General features: G+C 39.6%; 1 protein-coding gene and 1 long non-coding RNA gene across 2 annotated transcripts in view; one reads left to right on the top strand and one right to left on the bottom strand.

The window, feature by feature from the left end:
* The window catches only part of LOC100370992 (nuclear receptor subfamily 6 group A member 1-like), a 126412-nt gene that overhangs the window by 94887 nt on the left and 5999 nt on the right, over positions 1-25526 (bottom strand). The window lies entirely within an intron of this gene.
* LOC144344954 (uncharacterized) overlaps positions 20915-25526 on the top strand; it is a 44662-nt gene continuing 40050 nt past the window's right edge. Inside the window, exon 1 of the long non-coding RNA XR_014926828.1 lies at positions 20915-21114. This is a non-coding gene — a long non-coding RNA (uncharacterized LOC144344954). The remainder of the gene's footprint in view (positions 21115-25526) is intronic.

Genomic DNA, 25526 nt, shown 5'->3' with positions numbered 1-25526 from the left:
GTTTACGCCAGTGGTTTGATTGCCCCCCCCCCTTCTCGGTGCGTTATTACCGGACTAATCCGGATATCAATTAAATGAACTTTGTTATTTGAATGAGTTCAATCTTGAATGATTACAAATTTAAGAAAAGACGTGAATAAATAAACAGTATACACAAAAACTGGTGATTATACACTACGCTAAAACATTTATTTGCATTTGTCATTGCGTCACACATTTCACTCAATATTATTGGTTAAGAATACACACGTGGTAAATCAACGGACGTATTGAGGTGATACACATTCATACCAAAGCAGGGTTAAAGCTAAGAAGACGTTTCAAAGTAAATCGGGAAGATGTCAAATTCTGTTTGAGTACATGACTTGTTTTCCCAGTATATAATAAAAGGATTATCGGACGTAAGGGGACAGCTATTGTCAGCATGGACCACACAATTGATTTTCGAGGCGTGAGCTTAGATAGCATCGCGGCGATTATTGCCGACTGGCAGCTTCAATTCATTTATATTTTGCGTCACAGTTGTTCTATTTTTTTCGCGGATGAGAAGGATTTATCACCAGCTGCTGTTGGTAGTGGTTTTAACACAGCAATTTGGAAATATGTTGACGTTTACGAGGTGGAGGCTGCATCTATTAAGCCCTGAAATCAGACAAGCTGTTCCACGAGAAAAAAACATTCTACGAGAGAGTCAGGCGAGCCGGGGGTGTTACAGTTACCCATTTTTTTTTTAATTGAGAAAACTTAATGAATCATGAATACGCTGATGAATTTTAGCGTAGTCGCTATTAGTTAGAAGAAACACTACATTTTGATGAGTAATAAATGACATCAAGAGCATGTTGAAAATACAAGTCAAAGAAGAAGGCGCTCGTGTTCGTTTCTATGGAAACAACACTTCTGGCGGCCATTTTGAATCGGAAATGGTGTAAATTTATGCTTATTAAACTAGTTATTCAAAAAAAATGTGTTTCGCGCCCCAAATAAACGTGTTTCATGGTTCTAAAGTCTGACTCACGCATCACATGTTGTGAAGCGCCCATTTTTAGAGTCCGAACAAAGGCGCAGTCACGGTGGTATGCATGAAGATGTTTGGGCTCGGTTCTCTGAGGGTAATATACGAGTACTATAGAAAGAAAGGGTAAATGCACCTACCGAGATAACCAAACATTCGTCCATTTTTTACACAATAACGTGAACTACAATTTCAACTCAACTGTGTTACTGTGTTTTGGTGATTCGCTGTGAACCACGAGAAAGTTAATTTCTTGAACAAAGCCATTGCAAAATCATTGCTTCATGATTAATTACGTAATGCTTAATAAAGTTATTCGAAACTTTGAAACAAACGATGCTGTTCGGTTGGTGGAAGGGGGCGCCTTATTGTGTATTGGTATAATTATACACTAAACACCCATCACGCACTGTGGTGATATTTTAACGGTGCACATGCTTATCAAAACCGTACGACAACTCCAACATGACCATCTGAAGCATGCGCAGACGACGACTCCCCCGCTTTAAGATGACGTTAGATGTCGCAAGTGCATTAGTGTGGACATCAGAACAGAAGAAAGAAAGGGAAGCAGCCATTATCCACGTTCTATAAGGCCTGTTCCAAGCCACTAGTTATTTCATGCTACGTTTTACCTCATTGTCCTCCTTTGAACGCCGACAATTCTTGACACAATCCACAAAAATAAGCTTGCATGATTTTGGGGATTTCATGATTGTCGAGTGAATAGTGTACCTGAATCCCGGGCGAGGCGATTTGGTACCACTTATGCCAATTTGATCAACAACAAAAACACTGACATTAAACTATTAATATAGAGGAAAGTATGACGGTTCAAGTGTAAGAATCGCCCAAGAAAAACTTGGCAAGGATTTCACCCCGGATTTTACACCGATTAAAAATGCTTCCGGGCTTAAACCATCAAATGAAACTACCGGAGTTAACTGTCACTAGAAATATCTACAATGGCAAGGTTTCTGAGAGACTCAGTAATGAGCATACCGACCATGCTGCAAAGACTATCAGACTACAATTATACTGAAATACAAATATAATATGAAGTCAACAAGTTCAGAAGTTAAACCATCTTAAATAAGATGAAAAAAGAAAGAAAGAAAGGAACGTAATGCTCATATAGCTTAGAAACAGCGGGTACTATAATTTGCACCAAGAGCAGCCGCATCAAGTGTAACAACACGAAGTATATTTCATTTGATATGAGTGAGATTCACCCAGATCGAACTTCGTATTTGTTTTATAATATACTTAATATAAATTTGCTGAAGACGTGCCAGACACACTGTCACCATTTTGTTTCCTGTGCGTTTTTTATCTTCCGCATAGCTAACACTCATACATTGAATATCAGCCTGGTATCATATCCACATTTTGAAATTGCTATCCGGTTGTCATGACAACGGGGTTTAATATCAGTTTCCAACGAGTCTTGTCTATGAACTTTTCGTATGAATTGAAGCATGTTAATTATTGAAGGAAATCGTTAATATCATTTTAAGACGACCTTTGTTTGACCCAAACTTTGGAAGTCTGTTTAATTCATAATGCTCCGAAATTTATTATTTATGTAATGGTAAAATATAAAATTATGTTTGATTCTTAGTCAAATATTGTGAACTAAATAGCATGGAATGAACAAATGCCACTACATCAGGTCGAACCGACGAACTATACAGGACAACTACGATGTGTAATGTTAATTAACACTTTCTCGGATTGGCTAGATGATTAGGCTTCTGGGTAGGTATAGTCAATATAACTAAAGATATAACTGCATAGCTGCGACACCTGTCTGTTAAAACAGCATCCGGCTACGTTGTCAGTCACGTGACCGTGCGTATGTATGGTAGTAGTGATTCGAAGGGATGGGGAAACAAACCATAATAAGCACTTGAAGGCATTTTGACAATACGATTCAACGTGCGCGACACCGCTGACGGGAGGGGGGTATTATTTTCACCTAAAGAGTACATAATACTTTGCTTAGGGACTGTTCATTAGAAAGTCCGGGTAGGGGAGATGCCGGGTAAACCATCTTCGCCAGTCGAGGTTCATTTATCCGGTCGTCGCCATTAATGTCGGCAGTATGAATGGTCGGATTCAGCGAAACCATGTGAACAGGTCAATGATGGCAGACGAAATGTACAAATTATGTGTTTACTTATTTTTTTCGACTTGTGATTTGAGCTTGAACGTTGGCCTGTTTGATATAAACGTTTTCCGTTTCTGTCTCAGTGGGTTATGTTTTCTTCAATAAAACACTCACCACAAGTGTCTGAACTAATGAATGGCCCATAATATGCGTGTGCTGGTTGATTTTGGCAAACTAAATTTTCCAGAAATTACTTGCCAGGATCAGCGGGAAATTGCCCAAATTACAGTTATGTGAGTCAAATTACGCCTGCACTCACTAGAAAGTTGGAGCGCCATGGTTTCCTAACCGTCATCTTTATATTTGATGGTTGTCTACCAAGTTTTTGTCAATACCTATTCGCTAAGTTGGACATAGTGTAGTTTATTATGGCGAAGAGAACGTGTCAACATCCGGGTATAACATTCCACGTTTATTGCATAGATGACTTACGCTGCATGACTCGTCTTTGTAACTTCTGGTTCGCACCACGTTATGTTTTACCAGACTTGACTACGGGACATTAAATCGTTGTTAAACTTCACGTATTCATGCCTATCCTCGGGAACGGAGCTACGTCACAAGACATTCCACGTTGCTAAGACGCGCACCACTGCACCACGTATTTCTATGGGCTCGCGCGCGCTGCTGAAGAACGCGGAACGCCGAGCAAAGAGCCGGTGAAAATTCGAGAAAACAACACAAACTCAACTTTGAAGTAATCCTGAACAATCAAATGTATATGCGTTACACACGCGGGGGGTAATCTTGTTAAGGGAGTCTCAACAACCATCCCAAAGTACCGTTTTCTGAGAATTTTCGGCCTTTGTTTTCACCGTGATGTGGTTGCCATGCGATGAAAATGCCCGGATGTTCTCCCCCTGGAATAACGACATATAATCCGGATACAGCATGGATTTTTCCCCTCGTTAATCAATTTCAAGTTGTATTATTATTGTAATCTAACTGATTCTTTGAGTCATACAGGTGTCGCAAACTAACTGCCGTTCTGGAAAATCGTACACATAACAGCATAACCACTAAAACAGTGTTCTCGTGGCTTTGCATAGTGTATTAATCATAATCCCGCGTTACCATGGTCCAGTGCCCACCGTGTCATGGAGATATGCAAATGATGCTAATAATTTCAGTCGCGCGGCAAACCAAACTATTTGCCTATCACGATCGTTTGCACCTAAGCGCCAAATGAAACCTACGCTCACACGCGCGCATGCTCGTGAATAATAATCCACTCTTTCCCGATAGAGAATAAACCGCAGAATTAGTTTCAATGTAAAAATGTCACCACACCATATGTACGCATAATTTAGCTAGAGTACGGTGATGCCCAAACGCACCGGGTGTCCAAGATCAGGCAGAAACCACTACAGATTAGGTATATGTATATATAAGTTTGTCCGATCCAAGGGTTCATACTTTTTGTACGACCATAGTGAGTTTGGCATGCGTAGCCTAGTCGCACAAACGTTTCCGTGTTGTGTGTGCAGAGAGACAATACAAGACGACCCAAATGAACCATGTTAACATGAGGAACATCGAGAACCGACGAAAGATTTTGTCATTTTCAACAACAAAATAGACAGAAACAACATTTTGTATCGTCGATATTTAGACGTTTATCCCCAAACATACGTGTATATTGAACGGTGAAATTCGGGTTTATTTCATGCTCATTTTCAGAAAAGAACCACACAATAACCTCGAACGCCAAAATATTGCATTATCCATGGCAACCGATTCCAGATAGCGTTGTAACAGCTGAGTTAGTAATCGATGTGTTCGAGCCCGACAAAATAAATAGTTACGTATGTAATAACATCTGAATTTGTGGTGGCAAGCCAACAAATGAATGTCGCATATAATCAAGCATTGTTCAACTCCAGGAATTGACATAGCTGTGCCACTCCGTAAAAGGTAACTGGTACCTCACATAATTTCCAACAAAAATAGAACTTATATTTCAAGAATTGAAAAAACAAATATCTGTACAGATAAAAATGAAAATCGGTCACGCGCTGCGCGGTGACCGACACCTTTTTTTAAATATTTCAAGGAACGTCTGCCATTAATGCTGAGAGTTACGTCATCAAACCAACCATTCGAGAGTACTTATGGAGAATACTGTAATAAAATAAATTTTAAGTGTTCGAAAAAAGCTGGCACAACTGTGGCGATGCACGTAAATGCACCACGTTTAAAATGAAAACACTTCATCACTAATCGTTCTCAGTCTGGCGGACTAAATTTTCGAATTGAAAATTATGACAACTTTCACTATTCGTAGAATATTTCAGTGGTAGCCTTGTCCTCGTTGTGCGTACAAGATGGTATCAATGATTTCTTCCATCGTGTCTAAAATGGCATCTAAAATTGCCCCCTCTATTTTGTATCCAAAATGGCGTCTATACTTTGCCCTTATTGACTCCAAGAAAACAGAATCGTTTGCTCCCGTAGAAACCAAGATGATAACTAACAGTTGCCCTCTTTGTTAAAATATGGCATGGAAACATTGGCCTAACCGTTTTCCAAGATGATGCAGTCCTTTGCCAACTTCGAAACCAAGACATCAAAGATTTGCCCTCTTTGTAACAAAGATGGCATCCGAACCCTGTCCAACGCAGTTCTTTGCCCTTTTTGGGTCAAAGACGTCATTCAACATGCAAGAAGACACAGGTATTTGCCCTCGTTGTATCCAATACGAAATCCAATCGTTGCTTCGTTGTTTCAAAGATAGAACGATAGAAGAGACGGATCATTAACAGGTGCAGCCTTTAGACCACCACTTTAAGTGTCGGAAGTTCGGAGTGACTTCGCATGCATCATTGGAACGAAGTGATCTTAAAGCGGGGGGGGGGGGGGGGGTCGTCACATGCGCACGGGCGGGAATTGAGTCCCAAGCGACGATAGCAACACACGCTAAAAACGCTCATGGGTAGACGCTTGTTTGTAAACAATGACACGCTATGGCCATCTGACGCATGCGCAGATGACGTCAATTCGGAGTTGACGTCGACTGGCACATGGACAGTCCAGTCACCACAAAAGTGTCCACATACTCATGCAGAGAGAGAGAAAACACATGCAGACTTGTCTAATTGAGACCGTGGGGCTCTTGAAATTTCAACTGCTCATTCTAAAGAGAAGTTCGTACATGATGTTTCGGAAAATGTAATGTTTTAATCACGATGGGCACATTTCGTGGCTCCGAAATTATATACAACTCAGTTCATGACGTCTTCGAATTCAAGTCATGCATCCTCGTGCCTAATCAAACATTATGCCTGAAACTGGGTGGAATAGGCTCGTGTTGACACAACACTAGTGAATTTGCTGCCAGGGTCATGACGGGGTTATGGGAGTGAACTCTTCTTCGTAGTGATTTCTTGAGAGCATTTTTTTTTTTTTTTTTTTTTTTTGAGTTTTCTTCGATTTTTTCGGCATTTCAACACATTGAGCATAACGCGTATGATTCATAAAATAAAACATCATATCGTCAGAAAGCTGGAGGATTGCAAGTTTACCGTATCCGGAACCGGAAATCCTAACAGCAGGAAATCGGAAATCTACAGGTTGCAAGTACGGCGATCAGACAATGTGTCTATATAACAAGGAAGTGAGGATGAATAATAAGAAATGTTGGCACGTGACTTTAGTAAACATCACTATTTATTAAAGATCCAAAGAAATTGAGAACGACGTACTAATTATTAAGAGCCAGTTAATTTCTGTTTTAACATTGTTTTTATTCATTCGCTTTATTTTATTTATTATGTTCTATAAAAAAAAAAATATCTTCGTTCTGGAATAGCAGCTGCTAAATCTTGAGTCAATGTAAAGCTACTTACAACAATGTGCCTGATTGGCTACCAAATTTTAACACCTAACTGTAAGCCAATCAGAGAACACCTAACTGTAAGCCAATCAGAGAACAGCTAGTTTGTTGACAGGTTTTCGACTAGTAAATTCTGCACTGTATGTCTGCTCGGCCCAACTGCGTTCCCAATCACATTGTATATCGTGGATGTGAAAGTAAATCAACCATTTTGTACACTGTGAATGGTATGAATGGCGTCGACAAAAAAAAAACTCTATGATAATTGTAGTTATGATAACTAATATGCTGCAATGACTACCCGAATGAATATAAAGTTGTATAATAAATAAATATGACAATAGTATTACATTTTATCAGATATATTACTTTTCTGTCTGCATTGATGATATTTCAATGTTACTATATATATATATATATATATATATATATATATATATATATATATGTCATATAATATTTAAGCTGGGATGACAATGGCAGTTTGTAGATGTGAAATGATTCTCGAACAGACTTAAATGGCCACCAAGATCTCGCCGAGAGCGAGAGAGCCGCGCGACTTGTTTTTGTCCCTCAAGTAGCGTCCCACTCCCTCCGGTCATCACGCTCACTGCTCGAAGTACCATGAAAACATTACATTGGTCATGGAAACAGTGGACGCAATGGCGAGGAGAATGGAACGGTATTTGAGAGGCAAAAACAAGGCTCGTGTCCCCTCGCTCTCGGCGAGATCCTCGTAGCCATTTGTGTCCATGGTATGTTCGAAAGGTATGTTCACAGTAATATATTATATGATTTTAATTTCAAGTGTCCATTCTTTTACTTTATATAGCGTCAAAGTAAACCTCCATTTTGTTTTACTCATGTAATCAGTACCCGGATGTATAGTATGCATATTATTTTATTGATTAACTATTAACGAACAGTAAGTTTCATGAGATTATCGCTCCAAGCAAATACCAACACGACAATGAAATTCATTGGAATCAATTTAGATGGGCAGTTCACGTGTATATTAAACTTTTATGATTGTATACCTAACAGTTTCAAAGAAAAACAAATATATGAAGATCACTGACTGGTCAACATATTTCACATCTATTTAGCCAAGTGTGTGGATCAATCCAGGGGTGAAATTCCGAAGTGACTTACAAGGTGGTGCCTGTTTGGCTACATAACCTTAGCACATAAAAGTCAAGCCAATCAGAAAGCAGGTTGCTTATTGACAGGTTCTTTCAACAAACCGAATCTCATGTATCATGTGGATGCTTCGACACAACTGCATATTCAAGCCTTTGTTTCTTCGACTGAACATTTTCTAATCACCACACGCCCATCGCCAACCCTTTAATTATAATATCGTTATTATCAACACCTATAATCGTTTTCCACGGGTTATCACCATGATGATAACTGACCAATTATGGGAGATCCACCGCCAAGAGTGAAACACAAATACCCCGGACACGTAGATGATAAACTATAAGGTATATTAATTGGAAATCGTCAATAACATAAATTGGACTTCAGATAAATTATTCACACAATCTACAGACACATAAAGATACAGTCCCCTCAGGGGCCTCATAATTGTTCGTTTGTCTGGGGCATTAAATTAATAACCACGGTTGTTCATTTCGATTCTGTCTCGAAAAACAATAAAGGCATGAAATGATCGTACAAAAATAGCACATACGCATTATTATATTGATAATACATTATGAACTCATCGTTCCGTGGAAACGCCCAACGAACTACATACAAGGGTTTGCAAAACAGTATCCGAATTAGCTTGATGAAATTCAACATATTAATTGCCCGGATTGTGGAATAATGGGTTTAATTGTGGCCAGTTAACGTCCTTTTTTATTGACCCATTGTCTGTGTCGATTGTCTCTATTTGACGTTAATATATGCCACAACAGCAGCTCACTACACTTGATATGACCTACATATTTTACTCAAATTTATTCACCTATACGTAAAATAAAGCCTTGAAAATTTTATATTTATTCACCTATACGTAAAATAAAGCCTTGACAATTTTATATTTTAAGTATTTATAATTATATATATATGTATGATCCTTTCCGGTCAACAAACACCACCACCAGTGAAGCACCTTTTCCGTTGAATTATATAAATTCAAATGCGACTGTCGTACTGCCACTACTTGTGCAATGTTGTATTGACAACCACAGCAATGTTGTATCGGTGCCACCACAGCAATGTTGTTTCGGTGCCACCACAGCAATGTTGTATTGGTGCCACCACAGCAATGTTGTATTGGTGCCACCACAACAATGTTGTATTGGTGCCACCACGGCAATGTTGTATTGGTGCCACCACAGCAATGTTGTATTGGTACCACCACAGCAATGTTGTGTTGGTGCCACCACAGCAATGTTGTATTGGTGCCACCACAACAATGTTGTATTGGTGCCACCACAACAATGTTGTATTGGTGCCACCACGGCGGCAATGTTGTATTGGTGCCACCACGGCAATGTTGTATTGGTGCCACCACGGCAATGTTGTATTGGTGCCACCACGGCAATGTTGTATTGGTGCCACCACGGCAATGTTGTATTGGTGCCACTACAGCAATGTTGTATTGGTGCCACCACGGCAATGTTGTATTGGTACCATCACGGCAATGTTGTATTGGTGTCACCACAGCAATGTTGTATTGGTGCCACCACAGCAATGTTGTATCAGTGCCACCACAGCAATGTTGTATTGGTGCCACCACAGCAATGTTGTATTGGTGCCACCACAGCAATGTTGTATTGGTGCCACCACAGCAATGATGTATCGGTGCCACCATAGCAATGTTTTATTGGTGCCACCACAGCAATGTTGTATCGGTGCCACCACGGCAATGTTGTATCGGTGCCACCATAGCAATGTTGTATTGGTGTCACCATAGCAATGTTGTATCGGTGCCACCACAGCAATGTTGTATTGGTGCCACCACAGCAATGTTGTATTGGTGCCACCACAGCAATGTTGTATTGGTGCCACCACAGCAATGTTGTATTGGTGCCACCATAGCAATGTTGTATCAGTGCCACCTCAGCAATGTTGTATCGGTGCCACCACTACAATGTTTTATTGGTGCCACCACGGCAATGTTGTATTGGTGCCACCACAGCAATGTTGTATTGGTGCCACCACAGCAATGTTGTATTGGTGCCACCACAGCAATGATGTATCGGTGCCACCATAGCAATGTTTTATTGGTGCCACCACAGCAATGTTGTATCGGTGCCACCACGGCAATGTTGTATCGGTGCCACCATAGCAATGTTGTATTGGTGTCACCATAGCAATGTTGTATCGGTGCCACCACAGCAATATTGTATCAGTGCCACCACAGCAATGTTGTATTGGTGCCACCACAGCAATGTTGTATTGGTGCCACCACAGCAATGTTGTATTGGTGCCACCACAGCAATGTTGTATTGGTGCCACCATAGCAATGTTGTATCGGTGCCACCACAGCAATGTTGTATCGGTGCCACCACCACAATGTTTTATTGGTGCAACCACGGCAATGTTGTATTGGTGCCACCACAGCAATGTTGTATTGGTGCCACCACAGCAATGTTGTATTGGTGCCACCACAGCAATGATGTATCGGTGCCACCATAGCAATGTTGTATTGGTGCCACCACGGCAATGTTGTATCGGTGCCACCACGGCAATGTTGTATCGGTGCCACCATAGCAATGTTGTATCGGTCTCGCCACAGCAATGTTGTATCGGTGCCACCACAGCAATGTTGTATCGGTGTCACCACAGCAATGTTGTATTGGTGCCACCACAGCAATGTTGTGTTGGTGCCACCATAGCAATGTTGTGTTGGTGCCACCACGGCAATGTTTATTGGTGCCACCATAGCAATGTTGTATCGGTGCCACCATAGCAATGTTGTATTGGTGTCACCATAGCAATGTTGTATCGGTGCCACCACAGCAATGTTGTATCAGTGCCACCACAGCAATGTTGTATTGGTGCCACCACAGCAATGTTGTATTGGTGCCACCACAGCAATGTTGTATTGGTGCCACCACAGCAATGTTGTATTGGTGCCACCATAGCAATGTTGTATTGGTGCCACCATAGCAATGTTGTATCGGTGCCACCACAGCAATGTTGTATCGGTGCCACCACCACAATGTTGTATTGGTGCCACCACAGCAATGTTGTATTGGTGCCACCACAGCAATGTTGTATTGGTGCCACCACAGCAATGTTGTATTGGTGCCACCACAGCAATGATGTATCGGTGCCACCATAGCAATGTTGTATTGGTGCCACCACGGCAATGTTGTATCGGTGCCACCACGGCAATGTTGTATCGGTGCCACAATAGCAATGTTGTATTGGTGTCACCATAGCAATGTTGTATCGGTGCCACCACAGCAATGTTGTATCGGTGCCACCACAGCAATGTTGTATTGGTGCCACCACAGCAATGTTGTATTGGTGCCACCACAGCAATGTTGTATTGGTGCCACCACAGCAATGTTGTATTGGTGCCACCATAGCAATGTTGTATCAGTGCCACCACAGCAATGTTGTATCGGTGCCACCACCACAATGTTTTATTGGTGCCACCACGGCAATGTTGTATTGGTGCCACCACAGCAATGTTGTATTGGTGCCACCACAGCAATGTTGTATTGGTGCCACCACAGCAATGATGTATCGGTGCCACCATAGCAATGTTTTATTGGTGCCACCACAGCAATGTTGTATCGGTGCCACCACGGCAATGTTGTATCGGTGCCACCATAGCAATGTTGTATCGGTGTCACCATAGCAATGTTGTATCGGTGCCACCACAGCAATGTTGTATCAGTGCCACCACAGCAATGTTGTATTGGTGCCACCACAGCAATGTTGTATTGGTGCCACCACAGCAATGTTGTATTGGTGCCACCATAGCAATGTTGTATTGGTGCCACCATAGCAATGTTGTATCGGTGCCACCACAGCAATGTTGTATCGGTGCCACCACCACAATGTTGTATTGGTGCCACCACGGCAATGTTGCAGTGGTGCTACCATAGCAATTCTGTATTTGTGCCACCATAGCAATGTTGTATCGGTGCCACCACAGCAATGTTGTATCGGTGCCACCACAGCAATGTTCTATTGGTGCCACCACAGCAATGTTGTATTGGTGCCACCACAGCAATGTTGTATTGGTGCCACCACAGCAATGTTGTATTGGTGCCACCATAGCAATGCTGTATTGGTGCCACAACAATGGTTGCTTGGCGCCAACATAACAATGATGTAATGACGAGCACTACAGTGGTGTAGTCATATGTGTACAATGAAGGCTATCATTATCACCAAGCATGTCACGTGACATTTTGTTGTTTACCAGTCAAATGCTGGCGAGCGTTTATACACTCCTTATCAGTGCATATAATCAAAAGCGCCCTCAGTGGCACAACCTGTGAAAGCTCGCTGAAACAATTACTTAATCGGGATCTGCCTACGCTTCTTAAAAACTTCAGAGGCTGAGTGGTCGATATATGAAAACGGTGATCAAATGCGCTTGCGCAATCTATTGTACTTTTACACAAAACAAATCCATTTTCAAATCCATTCTAGAACGGCGTGTGTCTCAAGTTTCCCATATTAATTTCAGAACACAGAAATGGAGAATGGAATTCGCTCCAATATGAAAATATTAGACCAAGAACGCTAGAGTGAAAACAAAAAGCCACAGTGTAATTGAAGTAATTGTTTGTGTTTTTACTCACTGAACTTGCGCGACTTTCGCAGGGGGGGGGGGGAAGCATTATTGTTTAAACTGCATCATTGTATCAAAAAAATCGTTTATATTTTTACAGTATAATTCTACCGCTACCAGGCTTTATTTTTGAGTATTTTCTACAGCATCTTTTTACCTTAATTTTTTTTTTTATTTTTTTTTTAATTTGCTCTTTATGAGTTGCAGATTTTTTTCTCTAAATGGGGGGGGGGGGGGCTTTCATCTATATCAAAGATGTTAATATAAATGTACAGATTTTTTCCTGTAATTTTTTTTAATTTTCTTAAGTTGCAGATTTTTTTTTCTAAATCTATCTCATCCGGAGTTTCTAATAGTCAGTTAAATTTAAAGATAACAAAACGCGTTTATTATTTCAATTTCATTCAAAAAAAATGAAATGAAGATGAGTTGTTTGTAAACTGTGACAGGTGGCGCTGTAACAAACCAAAAAAATGAGAATGAGTAGTTGATCTTCCCTCAGAATTTGTTAACAATTTTTGCATGTATTCTATTTTCTTAATTCTTCTGTTAAATTTGTCATGGAATGTATTCTCGCGCGATTAACAGCTTCGCGCCTCAGTGCTCCCTCATTTTCGATGCACTGATTTGGGGGACGGAAAACTTGCTGATCTGTCGTCTGCTGTATGTTGGTATCACATGAATGAAATTAGGATCGACCATGAGTGAAAGGGCACACAAACCTTTTTTTTCAATATCGAATATTTCTTTGGAAAAAAAATAGTTTTAAAATACTGTGCTCAATCCGACTAAATACACTGCTGGGGACCCCTTAATACCCGTAAGATGTTTCAGCGTAAAAGAAGAGAGCTCCCCCGGGTGAGCAATAAAAAACAGACCGTAAACTATATAAACTAAATCGATACAAAATTAAGTTCACAAACTCACGCCGCTTCAACTAAACCCCTCGCATATCACTCGATGACCCCCCTCACCCATGAATGGTTGAGTCCGGCTCGCGACGTATTGACCTTGGCACAGTTCTAGTTGTACTTGCGACTACCATATTACAGCGTTGTTGTGTCTGGCACTCACAAAACAAACACGCCCTTATTTCGATTGGTAGCAGAGCGGGCAGCCTCGATTGTCCTTTTCCTTTAACGTTTGTAGTTGTAATACGAAACATAAATACGTATATTCAGCGTTCTACTCATGTCATACCCATTAAAATTAAAAGTCGCCCGCCCCCACCCACACACACATCACCACCACCACGAGGCTAGAACAGAAAAAATAATAATCAATAACCAATGCACGTACGACCCAGACAAAGAGATATAGTTCAACATGATTAAAATATTTTTCTGCAAGTGATGCTTGCATTTTAATAATTAATAAACGTCGGCGTGCAAAGCCAAATGCCTAAGGGATGGACCACTAACATTTTTGAGGGGTATGCTATCATCTGTGCAGCCTTTTTTGCTACTCGCACTTTTAAGAAATTATTTTTTTTATTTTGCAGCATTTTGTTTCCCTCTATCTGAACTATTTGTATAGACATTGGCCTTAGCTGTCATTTTTTTGCCTCAGGCCACTGAAGAAGCGTAATTCTGATTTGTCCAGTTTCCAATTTCCTTTTTTAAATGGTCGTTGTGAAGACGGTCATAGCCCATCATCGCCATCACCGGGTGTTCTAATGATTCACCAACAACTTAACACCAAATTATTTTTAACTTGGTGGGGTTTTGTTTTTACTTGACGACAAAAGATATGCGCGCACGTGGCCATTCTGCGCAGTAGGCTTCACGCATGCCGCGAGAGTTAAGGGTAAGGGTGTACTAACAAAATATATATAATTCGTGGAAAACCAAATCCTGTTTTAAGTCATTTTTATTAGAACGTGCGATTTATTTGAAACAAACACCATCCGGCGCGCAGAAGCTACAGCAACATTGTAACGTATAAAGTACGATAACACATTTCAAGAATGTGACCCTCTGACCCGAACGTTCGTTGACGATTATCTGTTTTCATAGAAGTGTTTCCTGCTAAGAAGCAGACAATATTCAAAATCATCCAGGTGCTCGATTGACGTGTATATAATCCTGACCACGTACTGTTTTGGTGGTTTTAACCATTTAAACGCCGTAATTATGCCCGCCAAAATTTTGTTGCAACATTTTACACCTTAAATTCGTCATTATAAACTGTTCTTAATTACGCACCGAATAGACTTAATTTCCCATTGGCTAGTTAACTCAGGTGAAATGGCTACAAGGTTTTACACGCGGGAGGTTTGTCGAGATTGTTTTTGTTGTCATGACCATTAATGGTGGTATAGGGTGATTTTGAAAATTGCACATTGGAAATTGATCTGGTAGTACTAACGACAAAAATAAAACATGTGCTGCATTTTCATAAATATTTTTAAATTTCAATGATGCGCGATGACGTCGTTCCAATGTCGTCGGCTCGACCAATAGAAACTTCTCGTTTCAGTTTGAATTGTGAAGTTTATAAATATTTATAAAAATAAAAGGGGAATGGTTTGTTATGTGGATAGTATAATTTCGTCTTTTTCAATTGAGCTCAAATATTTCCCCTCCCTTGAATCAATCGCGACAACGTTGACCAACCACTTGTCGACATTTTGGGTTAATTAGACTTAATGAAATGAAATTATCAGTCACTTGAAGCGCCGAGGGAATCAATATTTAAAAATCACGTCAACTCAATAATTAACTTCATTCTGTTCCTCCGTTGTAAAAAAAAAAAAAAAAAAAAAAACCTGCGCGGGATTTCAGTGCGCATTCGTTGCTACATGGCCGGAATTCAAAAGGTATTCAAAAACTACCTCGTAAATTTCTGCGAAATAACTGCCATTTGCTATTACCATGGAGACGGCTTTCATTAAAGTTTAACTTACTAGAAATACTAGTAAAAGTCACTTTAAATTCAGGTTGCCATTATAAATTGAACTTACGTGTGGCACGTAAGACAGAATAATGCTCGTGATTGGACTACTGAGAACCCTAGGCAAATGTAACCAATCAGTGGCCACTTATCGCGAGTGCCGGACATATCCGACCGAAGCTCAATTTAAACTTGGAGCCGATTTGCTCGAAGGCTGTACAAAAAACTGTTACACTTCATCAATAACCATAGCCTAACTTGATTAAACACCAATGTATGTGTAGAATTTTTTTTTCTAATTTTATTAATTTTTATTCATTGTATTTTTGTTTATTTATGACTATTTCTGGTTTTACTTGACGTGGCATTTTGTTCCCTATACCCATGTAATATTCGCTACTTACTGACAGCAAGAACCGAGCCATGCGCATTTTTAACTACATAAGGCGACCTGGTTTTTTTTTTTCTTCTTCTTTTATCCGGGGCTTGTGCATTCAAAACTGGAGAGTGAATCTAAATCTCATTCTCCGACAAGTGCGTATGTGGCGTAGAACCTTGACAAAGGATGATCGCCGACAAAAGCAAGAACGCAATGTGGTGTATATCTTCATTGTGATGAATGAAAGCGCCGACCTCGTCCTGGTTCTAGGCCAAAAAAACCTAAGGCAACGACAAAATGTAGCCCTTCAAACGATTTTCCCGTTGATTTCAGCAGATAATTCATTATTCAAAGTTTGACACCCGGCTTTTGAGCCGCGGTGAGTCGAAGCAAACCGTGATTGTTCCCGCGTTTCTCCGCAAAATGAACTGATCAGTATTCCTTTTAAAATTCTTTTCTAGAATTTGACATTAACGTTCTGTACTGTCAAAGCAGATTATACTAAAATTTATGATCATATACATTTGTTCTGTCTTGCAGTCGTCGTGCCGCGTCCTGTTTGATATGGGACTCTTAGCGACGAATACAACGCGTGTAATATACATTGTTTATTTACATGAAATTCGAACACGCGCTGCGCGACGACCACCGCGCTTTAAAGTGACATTGGCGGGGGTTCCGCAGTATTGAGCAGAATTGACTTAATTTAGTTAATTTGGGCCCAGTATCACTTGAAATTAAGAATACGAAATCAATGGCGAGAAACGAACTCGTACTTCTTTAATATTAAATTGGCACGCATTTGATCTTTTAGAAATGGAAATCGTCGAGTAGTCCCGCCTTCGTGTTAAGAATCTTACAGACCGAATTGAAAATGTGCCATTTTCTTCCAATTTTAACACTATGGTCCCACATATATAGCATACAGAAAATGGAGGGAAAGTGGGAAACGATTGCAAAATTTTCATTTTATCTTTGTTAGTTGAATTGGTTTCTATGGTGATAATATTTCTGGATACCTAGGCAATTTCATATATTATGCTTGCCTAATAATTACAAATATTTGTGTAAATTTTTCATTTTATGAAATGATTATTCAGTATCAGGAATGTGACAATATTTTTCAATGGGGAGTCTCACAGCAATGACTGTCACGTGTAAATTTTGTATTCGGGTCGAACTCCCATAATGCACTGCAATATGCTCAATAGTTGCAAACATTGAATTCAAGCCGTATACGCACTGGACGGTGGCGAAAATTCTAGCCTGCTTGTACCCTCCTTTGAGGTTTTTTCTATTTGCAAACGTGTGACGTCATCGTCGTTAAATAGCCATTGCTAATATAATTGCAGAACACGTGAATGAACTCCCCTCACCGCATTGGTATGTCGTAGTCGCTGACGCTCACGAAACAACCTCCCTCGTCGCGCTGGTTCATCAAAGTTATTGACAGACACGAGACAACCTGGCGGAGCGTTATACTGAAATAGTAATGACAGAAACGTTGCCAGCCTGATTCCCATAATCAAAACTAATGTCCAAACGCTCGTTGGCAACTTGAAACTTAGTCCCTGGGTTTCGGTCAAAAAATAACACTGACAGACATAAAAATGGGATTGTTGTTTGGCACTTGTGTGTGACTAGCATGTCTAATCGTGTGCGTACACTATGACGACTCTGGACGCTCAGCTGTGATCGCCAGGTTCCCGCCACAAACGATTGTATGTAATATATTCTCTGTACGTGTTGGGTCGTCCTGGGTCACAGACTAGCAGCTTTTTCTGAAACCATATGGTTGGGTCCGTCCTCCACCGCCTTGATGCATATCCTTACTTTTATATAAATAAAACAATGTTTTTTTTTCATTTTTATCTAGGTTATAGTGGTTTCGAACGATTGCTGGTCAGTTCCATTCATGTTTTTGTTGATTTTCGGAAACTAAGATCACTGTACACATCCCTATCCCTGAAAAAATAACCTTTACACAGAATCAGATTCATATGTCGCAATTTCATGGTCGTCCGCATACTAGTAGTTCAAAATGGCGTCTGTTGTCGAACTTCATGAAGCCCGGCTTCGAATGACGAGGAGGAGCTCAGAGTAAATAAGAGGACGTGAGAGGAATTCAAAATAAGCTTACAGAAGAGACAAAAAACAGACTGCTTGGCTGCGATTATGGAACAAAGACGAACGTTTTTTGTTTTTTTTTAACAAGACTACAATAGAATGTCTGCCGGCGAACGTGACCAACATTGTAGCTGGTCTCCGTATCTGTATCTGTAATGATACCTCAGTGCCATGTGGATACACGCAGTGGCAAGGACGTTCACCATGGCAGAAAATAAAACGCAAACTTGTATTGAAATGAAAGGAAAAAGTAACGAGTAATCCTTTTTCCCGATTTCTACAGCCCATTAGGTTTAGAAAAAATATTTTATTTTGTTTTTATTATTATTATTATTATTATTATTATTATTATTATTATTATTAAGTAAAACCGATAAAGAACTTCATTTTAGCCTTTTATTTTATTTCATGAATTTTCTTTAAAAAAAAAAAAAATTATTTCGCTAGAAAAAATGCTAATTGTAAGAATTTGTAAGATTTTTTAATTAATGTAATATTACACTATACAATTTAGGTTATGTTCAAGAAATCTTGTTCAACACTTTATTGTGATATTTTATGTTATTTTATTTTATACCCATTAATCTTGCCCTACTGTATGAACAATAATAAAATACTGAAATAGTAACATAATTTGAATAAATGACGTCATGATGTTTATGTCTATATTGACAGTGAGTTTTTGTGAAGATAAGTTACTGAATTTCATATTTGTTTTGAACGTCACCACAGCAGACACCCAAGGGGCTCATCTACTTTCACAAGAAAGTCTCACGAGAAAACTGCAGCTAAACCCCGCACGACAACTGAATGGCAGGTCACCACGTACCCGCGCCATCAAAGAAGATCCCGAATATATATGCAATTCTGTTTACGTATATCTAAGAGAGGTACTTCTGTCAACGAGATAACCTATTTCGGGGGAAAAGGAGGATAAAAAACACATTTCTCCAGAGAGTGTCGCACAATATAATTACATGACTGAGTGATCGACAAATCCGCCCTCAGAGCCCAAATGAGTCCAAACAATTTACACCGACAAGGAAGAGGGAGGGGCAGCACTCAGTCAGTGGAGAACGTTTACAAGAAAACAAATTCTTGGAGCTCGAAGAAGCGGCGATCGGACAGCACGCATACCTTTACACTGACGGTAAATAAAACAGTAGATAATTTAAGAGCTCAAATGCTAGCATGTTATGATCACGGTTTGCTCCGAATTTGTGCAATATATTTTACTCATGTTCAATAACTTTTTTCCGAGAAAATGTCTCTATTTTCGGGCCAACCTCAGGCTGCCCCCATGGCGCATTATTTCATATCCCGCCGCAGATTATGTTAAAACTCGTCATTATATCTATAATTGTGGTTCTCCTGCCCCAGGCTCTTTACGTTCAAAATGGGTATAACGCAAAGGGTAGATAACTACAGGCATGAACTCGGGTTTGCTCGTCTCAACAAAAAATGATTTTCTGATTTTCCTATGATTACCACTGTAACCCAATGAAATGAGCTAACATACCACTAGTGTTTGAGAAGTCTATCATATCTGACCATTTCCGGTGGGAAAAAAATCAGTGAAATTAACTTTATCAAGCTAATAATAGGGGAAACAATACATACACGTTTGTATGTTTCCATGGAAATAACAGTTTTGGTTTTCCCAAATGCAAAATACCAGGCTTATATTGCAGTCTTTTTAAAATGGAAATTGCAAAATATTGACTAAATACATAACATAATTGTTAACAAATAATAAACGCGACCCGAGAATTTATTCCAGTTTTAAAAATGTCAACCACGGAAATAAACAAGAAACATGCCAATTTCAAATAATATATTGTTTTGAAAATGTCTTAAGTCACGTTGCGTAATCTTTATTTTCACGTGTCCAGAATTCCGTGACTCGTCTTATTCGGGTAGCGCGCAAATACCACGAACAACTTGAACCAGGAAACAAATCCAGCACACACAACAAAAATCAAACCCCGATTCAATCATATCACCCCAGCCTACATTGACTCTACCATTCCACAATACGATAGTGGTTATACCACACGTTGTTAGTTTATTATAGACCATCTTTTATTTCAGTCCCCTCTACGACATGATTCTTAAGTCCAAAGAGCCTGGACACGTGGTCATTGCAGAAAAATACATCAAAAAGCCCAGTACACGTTTGTTTCTTGATTCCAAGAAAAGTAAATTCCGATGTTGCATCATAATTAGCACAGTCCAAAATGGTAACCTTAAGGAGACTGTGCGACAATTCTTAGCCACAACATATTGGACATATATCAATCGCTACCCTGCTCCTTGCAGTGGGCCAGCATGGTGATTTGCCAAATCAACATTTGTACCACTGGATTTAGTTCTATTCAACATTTTAATAGATGTAAACACAACGTGTTGCTGGAATTAAAATAATAAACATAATAGCATATATGTGTTTTCAAGTTCTTATCATTATTGATCAGTTAAAATTCATCTATTTAATGTTTACGTACATAACTGAGAAATACTAGTGTGTTTGATATACTTTAGCTTGAATACAAAAAGAATTTATAGAAAGCTGTACAAATATATGCAACTAGATCTGGAAAAGCCATTATATGATACTATGTTCCAGTCAGAACGTCAACACGTTCTCTGGTTTGTTCTCCGATTGTTTTTAAAATAGCAACTCCCTATCCCCCGTAATTAGTGGTATATATTATTTTCTTATATGGATTGATAACAGGTCAGCAGACCTATCAAACTCTCCGATTGGTTCGACGAATGGTCGCTGGGAGTTGGTAGCCAATAGGTGGTAATGTTGTATCGCACGCTGTCATGTCCCAATTGAGTTGAAGCATATACACAAGGCTGAATTTGATACGTCGAAAACAAACAAACAAACAAGCTGCTCTCGGATTGGTCTGACAATCAGGTACAATCTTCAGTTGTAAGTAGATTTGCATTGAGTCTGATAGTTGAAGTGAAATCATTGTTTGGTCAAGCTCAACAGTTATGCTATATCCTACAATATTATTTTCAATTCAAATAAGGGTATATTTCCGCCTTTATTTGTATCAGAATATGTACTACTTTTACCAAAAAGGCGGCAAATGGCGACAAAACCACGTTACACAGGATAAACAATTCCTAATCAAATAAATAAAAAAATTATAAACAAGTGCTAATAAAAAAAGAAAATCGATAACGAATTTTAGGAAAATTTTGGTTTGCAAGGAACAATTTTAATGGAGATTTTTGTGCGAAACTATATTACCCAAGATTCAATGCGATAGCATGATGGTTCACGTGAGATATTCGGCCAATAGTTGTCATTATATTAAAAACAATCTCGAAACAATCTCATTGGTCAATCCAAGACATGCATAGTACAGAAGAGCGGTACACCAATAAACACCCACGCAACATAAAACTTACATTATATCTCCCACAATTCCCTAAATCTCATCTTCGATGACATCACGCCAGACTTGGAAGATATAGATATGTTTCTGGTCTGTACTTTATGACTGGCCCGGGGGGACTTATACCTATCAAACGTCATGTCAATGGCAATGATTCATTTGACTTTGTTTTTATTTTATTGGGTAATTCTGTGTTATATTATCGCATTTTACGATCATCATTGTTGGCCAATGTACGTGCCTGTCGCGTTTTTGGCAATTCAGTCTAGCTTAATGGACGCGATGCTACGGTTTAAAAGTTTTTGAAATACAGCAATGCCACACAAATGTTTATATATTTGGTGTAATATTTCATATATCGCAAATAAGGAAAGAATGGGTCAGGACACCAAGATTGAATTGGACAATTTCTTAAAATTAATCCAAATTGCTTCTGACATCGCGTAATTGTTGTTGTTTTTGCTGTCCCTAAAACGGTTATTTGTCTCGTGGCGTAAAGGATGGTCGAGAGTGCACCGGGGCAATGACTGCAGGGTAACTCGCTTACAAATTCCGTGTTCTGGACGCCACAATAACTTGCCACATCAAAGTACCCTACCACTCATTAACAACACCCGATTTATACCACATCAACGACGTGGAACCCACCTCAGTTCCGTCTGCACACACTTCAGCAATCAACAACAGGCACTGAAAGTGCTACCATCAGTGAAAGTTTGAATTGCGTTAGCCGTGTTGAAAGGTGGCCTAGGTGTACCTAGCATAAATACTGGAATAATAACGGTCAGCAATAATTCAAAAGATTCTTTTTCCAATTCAACAAAGTGATCGTAGATGCAATTGTTTGACTCAGCAAGAGTCTTTTCTCTCATATTAGTCCGACCGTTACTCGTTTGGTAAGAACACTGGTACTTCAGCTAATTGAAATTAAAAAAACAAACTCTGCTATGAAGTCAACTAATCGATTTTCTGAATTCTATTTCTACCGAGTTATCACAGAGCGCTGTGAGAAGCCAATGTAATATTATGGTGAGACTATCGGTGCAAGGAATTTGTCTGTTTTCAATTTCAAATCGAGACTTCGGGAGTACACAGAATGTACATAGTTTGTACCCATGCCAGAACACCGTTCAAGAAACATTTGTTTTTTCATCTGCCAAAACAGAATGTCTGATTAGGAAGGATTCCATTAAAAGCTGCCAGTGTTAAATGACATGCGTATTTATGGCAGGAGAGTGTACATGTCGTGCGAACTATAGATACCAGCCCGTCACCAGGACCCCATGTGTATACATCACATCTCGATTTAGCTTATGTTCTTGCTGCAGTCGAATGGTACAACTTTGGCAACGTGGTTGTTATCTGATAGAGGTACACATTTGGTGAGCAAACGGAATTTGGTGAAAAGTGCAATAGCAACTTCATTCTACTTGACAAAAAGGCCACATCGAACATGGTCATGTTAATAGGAGGGGGTAGCTTTAAATAAACTTCCTAAAAACGGCATTAACTTCGATACAAAACTATAACAAAAGTCATTCCCATAACAGTTGTTTTCGTAAGTTAATAAGTGTACTCAACGCTGGTTGAAAGAAGCCGCCGTTTTACGTCATCCAAATATAGTGGGTTCTAGACGGTCCTTATCCAACTCTCTGTCACCTGTGTTTTCTCTCTATATTTCATGCATTTTCTGTTAAGTTTGAAACCCGTTTTGCGATATATTAAGTCTTGCAAATGGTAAACCCATGTAGGAGCCCTTCCGGGACCCCTTGAACCTGAACCTGCACCTGGAATTGTGCATGAACAACCATACTACAGAGAAAGAGAAAGAGCCACCACGACCAAAGTAACATACCCGGAGAGTCGACGCCCTATAACCCAAATGTGCCACGGAACCATATAAAGCTAATGCAACAATCAGACTAATTTAACATTGATTGTAATAAAGCGTTAATTAATCCACTGCAAGTGTCCACTCTCAATGATATATGCGAACTGTCCGCCGGTCATAGCAAGTTGTGTGGGCTTTCCTATAACAAAATACAAAGCATTTCGTACATTTTGCAAAACCTGTACCAGATACTTATTAAAATAATCGTAAATATATCAGTTGTTTCGTGCAAAACAATTGACGTTTAGGTTTCTGTTAAATTGTGTTCTTGCTCGTCTAGGGTTTGAAATGTTTGAATTTGGCATTTTGATGATCGAAGCTCAAAGTGGTGGTGGTATCAGTGCTTTGCCGGGTAGTATTATTGCGGCGAGACTTACGCTGAAAATCAGCCTGGTAAATAACAAACATACATTTTCCTTTGGGGGTAGATAATAACAAAAATATGATTTTAAAGTGTTGGGCTAAAATATAGTATTTTGGTATTGGTGTGCTTTGCAGCGGCATTGTGGCGAGACGCGAAATCAGGCAACGTGCGCTGAAAACCAACCTGGTAGATAACACAAATATGTTTTTCTTTTGGGGCAGATTAGAACGAGTTTTATGTGGTGGCTAAAATATATAGCCTTTTGGTATCAGTGTTTCGATAGAAGCCATGTGGCGAGACCTGCCTTGAAAGGCGACTTGGTTTTAGAAGTACACCAGTTACGCGCGTAGTACCGTGGTTCGAAAACAGTCATGATAACAGACATGATTCTGGAGAACCTATATGTAATTTCCAACCGTTGAATAGATGGTGATGTCCGTTAATGTACGGTGTTGGTGCGACTACCTCTCCGAATTTATTTCTCTGTAACAACACAACTAATGCTATTTAAGAACTTTAAGTTGCAGTAGGCCAACTTTCTGCAATTCGTGATCATACACTTGCCATGTTTTCCTTTTTTATAATTCGTCGTAGCATCATATTCAATATGGAACATATTATTTTTATTTACCTTCTTTATATTTGTTAGACTATAGTTTCACATTTTCACCTTATACTGCATTGGCTCACCACCACTGTACTCAGAATGCGTCGGGCGCTGGTGATGTTGTTTGGAAAACATTCGACCCATTTAAATTTGCCTTATATACCATTGGTCAAAAGTTAGCATCGCGACAATCGGAATGCCCTCTTAGGTTGATTGTTGGGATTAAGAAACGCAAACTTCCATCGCCACAAACTGATTACTCCCATGGGAATGATAGAATTGTGCATATAAGCACAATGCGACCTAAAGCCGGAACAAAACGTCTGGACGTTTCTGGAGAGCTGACCGGAATAATGTCAGCATGCATTCAGCTGCCCGCCTGTCAGCGCCGATGTAGCACGCGGCTATGAAGAAGCTAAGTGACTGGTGACGAGCACACGAGATATACAGCACCTCAACTAGAAACATGAGATAGCTTTCTACTGAGATTGTATTATCTTTACTGGCGATAAAAACCAATAGCAAGTTGATATTTCAGCATACTGCGTTGTGAGTAAAATGGTCAGCTGAATGGTAGACGCCCGGAACTTTGTGGCGACCGCAACGATCTACTGAATTTCAGTGGAGTCATCGCCTCCTTTCGCATATCAAACCACGAAAAGTCCCTTATTTATAAACGATAAAATGAATGTTTTACTTTTTCAGACTTGTTTACTTTAGATCCGTATATTATAATAATTACACTGACGGTTATTTTCTGGTTCTATGTATTCCGAACAATTGTCAACAAACTTCCTAACTGGTATAATATCGGTGGCCACGGTAGACGTAATATTTCATACAAGAGTAGATTTCTTGCCGATCGTTACATAACCGGGTGAAAGTGATGGTATCTGTCTGGTCAGAGTACAATTCCAAGATTCAGATGGTGAAATCTTATTTATTATTTAGTTTCAACAAATTATTTCCCGGTATCTGGATTGTCCGGAACAGAGCATGTGCATTTCGTGTGTATCCGACAGCTCCTCGTGTCTCGCACATTTTTGTAAACGAACCTGGG

The sequence above is a fragment of the Saccoglossus kowalevskii genome, chromosome 17 (assembly GCF_978046115.1).
Source record: "Saccoglossus kowalevskii chromosome 17, keSacKowa6.1, whole genome shotgun sequence".
NCBI classification, from domain to species: domain Eukaryota; kingdom Metazoa; phylum Hemichordata; class Enteropneusta; family Harrimaniidae; genus Saccoglossus; species Saccoglossus kowalevskii.
The sequence above is the reverse complement of the archived record's forward strand: the minus strand, read 5'-3'. Positions and strand labels throughout refer to the sequence as shown.